Source organism: Salvia splendens, unplaced genomic scaffold (assembly GCF_004379255.2).
Source record: "Salvia splendens isolate huo1 unplaced genomic scaffold, SspV2 ctg1205, whole genome shotgun sequence".
Classification (NCBI taxonomy): Eukaryota; Viridiplantae; Streptophyta; class Magnoliopsida; order Lamiales; family Lamiaceae; genus Salvia; species Salvia splendens.
In genome coordinates, this window is record NW_024598761.1 from 12,371 (window position 1) to 19,380 (window position 7,010).

The window sequence follows — 7,010 nt, forward strand, 5'->3', positions numbered from 1 at the left end:
CATTCACAAGAAAAATTTTTTACACAAGGAGGGCTTCAAGGCCATTTTACAAGGAGAGAGAGAAACTAAACTAAGAGAAGGGAGACGAAATCATACTCCGCCAGTTTCGTCTCCGGCTCCTCTGTGGGTTTCAGCCTCCTTCTCCTTGTCTACTTCGGCTTCAGCCTCGGCCTCCCTACTCCCTCCAGCCTGCTCGGTGCCCCCATCGCCGATCTGCTGCACCTCCTGCTCGGCATGCCCGTCGCCGGCCTGCTGATCCGTCTGCTCGGTCTCCTTGCCGGCCTCGTTTTCCTGCCCACCCTCTTCGTTAAAGATTGAAGCGGGTGAAACAGGTCCCAAGGAGGCAAAGATGGCCTCCATGTTCTCGTCCCGGTCAGCGCGGCAGTTACGGACTCTTTCAGCAGAGAGCAGGACCGAGGAAGAAGCAAGCTCCTCAAGGAGCGGCAGACTCTGGATGTAACACCCCTTACCCGATTAATTTAATAATCGAATAAGTGATGTCACATTTCAGTACCAATCCTAACTTAACAGAAAATCCTTGATTCTTTTTTTTTTATTACAGAGATATATTATTTTCCTTTACTTGGCAAACGGAAAAACTGCTATATAACGTCTGAAATTATACCATAAACCAGTTTCCAAAAGTCTATATATATATATTTATACGACCTGGATAACGAAGTAAATGAACGTCCAAACAACATTACACTTTCTATACATGCCACAACTAACATATCCAAGAATTACTCGAACTCAAAAGACTGGCTAGTGACCTGGCTGCAGCTGAACAATAAAAGAGCTAGGTCTGATCCTCTAATCTGCAGAGGGGAAAAAGAAAGGGGTGAGCTTCAACAAGCCCGGTAGTATAATCAACATTAGAGCCTAATTTCCGGAGTTAAGTAAACATTATACAACCTATGTGTTTACAATATTAACCCTTGAATATTCTCCAGAACCAACATTCTCATAACCATATACATATCAAAATAACCAACAATAAAAGTCTGACCTTTATATCGTCCTCCCTTGATTTCCTGGGACTTACTTGAGGCATAATCAAATAATCTCATAGTATATCAATAAACATGATCAATTATCAGTAGCTAGTGTCGAGCAACATCATAACTTCATACAACGTCAAACAATGTCAGATTCACTCTTTTTGCATCAGAGGATTATTAGCATCAGAATATATCATTTAGCATCACATAATATCGTTTTTCACATAAGCATATAATTTTCACATATCATCGTCTTGATCATATAACGTCATATCTTGGCATTCACTATCGTGTAGCACTTTATATCATATAATCACACCAACGCATATACAGATCACCACAGTTTCACATATCCAAACACATATGACAAAACAAGCTCTCATGTACCAGATATATCAGAGATATATCAGAGTTATAACAGGGTTATAACTGAGGTTTCACATAATCACATATCATAAAACACATAGCGATCACCATTGTTCTCACATATCAGAATACATATAGCCCCATTAAGTGCTTAGTGACTAACTAGGGTACGCGGACCAGATCAGAAACAGAATCAGATACAGACGCGGCCATGGTCCTTAAGAGGACGCCGCACAGACCACCCATTAGGGTGCAGACAGATAATCCCGGGAACAGACCACCCATAGGATGTATATCAGACAGAACAGATAGGGGCCCATCAGATAACAGACGATCCTCGCTTCGGTTATCCAGAAGACGAGTGATCACAGATAATGCAGCGCTGCTGTCCTATGGCATGCCAATTGTACCCACAGGACACACTCAAGCACGGGGCGTAAACACAGTCAAATATACTTTATATCTGACAATTTCCGACATACACATCAACGCATACAGATCAGGCATCATCAGACATCTTCACATGTAAATTATATAAGTATACATTTCATAGGCATATATCATTTATCTCATTTACTTTCCAACCACATTCATTTTCTCATCAAATTACTTATTTCCAATAATCTTTAACATATCAGATCAACAACTTCTTTTCACACCATATCATATCAAATAAACAGATAAATTCCAATTCTATCAATATCTTCACATATCCAATATTCACATATTTCACGTCATAAGCAAAATATATAGATCACATTATGTATCACCGATTAACACACAATATTCTATATGCAATCAAGTAAACTTAATTCAGGAATTAAGACCTAATGTAGAATATACTACCTCGAAATCCAAAACGCTCTTGACACACGAATCACTTTATTCATGCTCCTTCTCCTTGTCCTTGTTATTTCCTGGGATAGGATTACCCTTCAATATATATTTCACTTTCGCATATAAAGTATCAAATTCATACAGTTAACCATTATTTTCTAACTTAATTTCTTAATTCTTGTCTATTATTTATGCATATATCCTACAAGACATTAGATTAGTCAAAAACAACTATTTCTCCTTCAATATTTCACATTAGAAATCATATCTTCATACACTTGTCCAAAAAATAAGGTTAAAGCATAAGCATTTCAACTTTTATCATGTCCCAAGATTACAGAAAATAGACCAACTTTGAAAAATCATTCAGACAGACTTGGAAGTCGAAACTCAACAAAATCAGTGGCAAAATAAGTTCATGCATGTGTAGTTTGTAGGGATGAATTTTGAGCTGGAAATTCCTAGTCATTTAGAGTTTATAATCATTTTTCCCCTAACCAGCCTGAACAGGGCAGATTGTATTGGAAAAATCACTATAAATCTATTTGAACTTGGATGAAGCTGAATTTTGGTCACATGACAGAAGACACATGAAAGTATGTTCAGTTAAAATTTGGTAAGAAAATGAGGTCGTTTACTTGGTTAAACGGGACTCGCAACATGCTGTAAGAACAGAGCACAGTAGCTGTTTTCATAATTTCTAAAGCACAAAATTTCAATGGTTATGAACAGCAAACTGAAGCCCACAACTTCATCTCTTCCTTCCTAAAATCCCCACCAACCAACCCAGAAAACAAACTTTCAAAATTATTGTAAGGTTTAATACTCGCAAAAACCTACTGCTGAAATCGGCAAGGATCCTCAAAATCCAGATTGAATAAGAGAAATCCAAACAGATCCAACTCAATATAACACTATAATCGAAAGCCTAGCATATTTCCACTTGATAGGTTTGAAGCCCAAAACCTATCTTCTAGTTAAAATTTGGTAATTGATCAAGGAATTGATCACTCGCCAAGCTCCAGACTGAAATCGTGAAGAAAATGAAGTATTTCCAGAAAATTTAGAAAGCAGCTAAGCACTAAGACAAAGTGATAGTAGAACTTAGCTTAGGATCCGAGAGGCTGCCCAACGAATCGCCGGACAGCGACGGCGAGCAGCGACGAACTCCATGGGGCGACGGCTAACAGTGCGGATCCACGAGCGGGCCCCAGCCTCCAAGACAGCCACCGACGAGCAGCAGCGAGCTCCGAGCCCTGCGACGCTCAGACAGCAGCCACGGAGAGGAGAGAGATATGTGAGAAACAGAGAGGGAGACAAGGAGGGCTTCCACGTTGGACGGAGGTTGCCGGAGGTGGGGCGTCGCCAGCGAGGAACGTGTATGTGTGGTGCCAGGGACGAAACTTCTGGATAGTGAGGGAGAATCCCGTCACTTTTCCTTTATCTATTTTCTTAAAGGATTTTCTTATTTCCTTTTCCTTTTCTCTTCAAATTACTTTTATTTTCCTACTAGTCCAACACACCAAGTCTAAATAAGACTTCTAAATTAATTTTAATCATCGACTTCTATCGAATTAAAAGTAATTTCAAGTTATGAAATTTTGGGTCGTTACAACTCTCCCCCCTTAGAAAATTTCGTCCTCGAAATTGATACCTGAATCGAAGAGACAGAATATTGCTTTCATATCATATTCTCTCAAGGTAATTTTATATCCAATTCATGCAAAAGTTAGTCCTAGCCAAGCCCACCACACTAAAGACAACATGACAATTGGCATTGATATGGGAAATTATATTTTTTTTTCCTCAAATCTCATCAACATCTGATAGCAGAATCCCAATTGATCACATAAGCATGTAGTGAGGTTTCTGTAAGCCAATCACTATCACAGTAGTTCAAAGATTTTGAATCATAGTAACCAAACCAACATGAATTCATAGAGTTTTAAATCTCCAATTTGTCACAAGTCACAATCTCTTACCAACAATTAGTTTTGCAAGATAATTTCAGATCCGATCATCGTAGGCTCAAGGATTAGCCTCAGTAAGCACAATTTATATGTTTATCACCACTCAGATTCGAAGATAACACGTGATATAAATTTGGGGAGAAGAATCGCAAAGATTGTCAATGAGATTGGATTGTTTAAGGGCAGAGAAATGCAAACCGTACTTCACCAAAAGCAATGTTTGTAATATAAGAGCCATAAGACATCTGGTTCAAATGCAGACATAGAGACACTATTCACCAGAGAGATAGTTTAGAAATACCTCGATATCTTGGGTGGATTATTCAGAAAGGAACATAAGAAACTTACAAATAAGACAATCAATCTACCTTTGATAGAAGTTCTGGTAGCAGAAACTAATATCAGATGGTCAAAAATATCACTAACTCCAATAGGCAAGGGTACAGAACAATATCGAATTATAGAGGGTTACACATTACAGAAGAAATAGGTATGGAGACACATATTGCCTCCTAGTAAGCCAAAACAGAAGATCCTGGACAAGGTGATCCAAACTCAGATACAAAGAAATCCATCAAGGCATGACTTTCTAGTGCAGATGTAGGAGAAATATTAGATGACAGGACACAGAGATTGGTTAATACGGTTCATATGATGAAGGAAATTATTGAGGCAAAAATGGATCATTAACTTATGGGATACATCAAGTGAATAATAAGTGGTTAAACTTGATCTTCAAAAGAAAATTCAGAGATTGACCATTTCAGATGTTCAACGAATATGATATCATAAAAGATAATTCGGATCAAGACGTGAAGATACCAATTGGAAGAGTTGATCCACAAATTCCTTGGAATGAAAAATCAACTGGAAACAACAATGATGAGAAAACAGATGATCCCTTTAATACATTGTAGTAGAGTGACTGATCGAAAGATTTCATCAAATAATTACCGAACAAGCTTGGAAAAGGTAACCGATGGTAAGAATGAAATGACAATAAGTCCAATGAAATGATTTCAAAGTTGAAACCCATTGGTTTGTCGAAGAAGGACGCTACTGAGATTCGAGTTACGTGGAGTGGCCAGTTCCACTTAACTACTTTCTCAGTCACATGGAAACTTTGCTCCATAATTCAGATATTTATTACCTCCCAGAACAATTTAAGCATATGTAGGACATAAACGAATGGTCAATAATCTAAAAGTCAAAAAGCATGACTGAAGTGGTAAAAATTTCAATAGAACACAGACTAATTAGCATATTCTCTGAGCCACATCTGGTCTTAAATCAACAAACATCATGGTTAAGGTTCAATAGAAACATACGAATCATATCGTGGCTAGCTCCATATGTTTCGAAGACAGTTCAAAGAAAAACAACTCATAGAGATGATTATTGAAGCAGAGTCGTTGGAGATAATGGTAAAACATCAACTCAAATCTCAAGTTGCAGAAAGGTCTCGAGATAGAAGACAATTTAAACAATAGGGTTAGGCAAAGGAATCAGTGTAATTTCAGCAGGAAAGAACGCCAATAATTTATATCCAAGGGGTCAACCAAATATATTATGGTTAATGTGTCATCTCTTAAAAACAACTATCAAAGAGGCTTTATCAGTATAACAGACATAAGCTCGAACAACTTCAACAACAAAATTTAGTGGCAAAAGTACACAAGTAAAGGATTATTGTCATTAGAGACAATAAATCACAAAGGTCAGAAGGTTCAACCAAAAGCCTCCCAAGTTTTAAGGGTCAGAATCAGGTTTCACGTAAAACTACAAGTGGCTCCAAACTCGGTATAGAAAATAATGACACTGTGGTGGTAGATAATTAAACAATCAATGTTTAGGTGACCCAAAAGGATACGGTTATCAGGAATTAATCAAAGAAGATAATTTCTCCAAGGTAACAGTACTAACAGGGAAAAATCACTTCCTTCAATTATCTTATAGGGTCAACAAAATGGTAAACACGTTGGAGGGTCCCAAACAACAATTCTCAAAGGAAGAGATCACGAAGGATAACTCTCATTTGGCATATTCATATTACTACATCGTATCAGTTAAAGGAGCTTTAAAGCCTAGTTTTAATGGATGATCAGATCAGTGAGCAACCAAAGTGGACTTTTTCGTGGTGTTGTTGAAAAAGTTCTACTCAAAAAGCGAGGGCGGGCCAAACTTGAGGAAGACAGAAAGCAAGAACACGACGACGACTGGCCGTATACAATATAAGTTGAAGAGCCAATTTTAAGGGCAACAGATGCAAGCTTTTTTTTTTCAATAGCCGGCCAAATAACTACAGGATCATTGGTCTATTCAACCTCAATTCACCATTTTGAACCTTATACAGAAAGGTTTTCCGTATCACTCAGAAACTAAAAATTGTCGTCTTGAAACCAGGCAAACATGTACACATCAGGAAAACATATACACATCAGGTCACTAGCAATGACTCAAATCAAAATCCTATGTGGCATGTTTCTAGACACATCTAAACACGTCTCAAGCCTAGGACCGCCTAAACCTAGGCTCTGATACCAAAACATGTAACACCCCTTACCCAGTTAATTTAATAATCGAATAAGTGATGTCACATTTCAGTACCAATCCTGACTTAACAGAAAATCCTTTGATTCTTTTTTTTATTACAGAGATATATTATTTTCCTTTACTTGGCAAACGAAAAAACTGCTATATAACGTCTGAAATTATACCATAAACCAGTTTCCAAAAGTCTATATAATATATATTTATACGACCTGGATAACGAAGTAAATGAACGTCCAAACAACATTACACTTTCTATACATGCCACAACTAACATATCCAAGAA

The 7,010-nt window shown here is 37.7% G+C and overlaps 1 long non-coding RNA gene across 1 annotated transcript; it reads right to left on the minus strand.

Annotated features, from left to right (window-relative positions):
- Nucleotides 1-651: 651 nt before the first annotated feature.
- Nucleotides 652-2,875, minus strand: LOC121789052. Its single transcript, XR_006047964.1, has 2 exons — nt 2,214-2,875; nt 652-818 (listed from the first exon to the last, which is right to left on the minus strand). It is a non-coding gene; the product is annotated as an uncharacterized LOC121789052 (long non-coding RNA).
- Between the last annotated feature and the right edge of the window lie 4,135 nt (nt 2,876-7,010).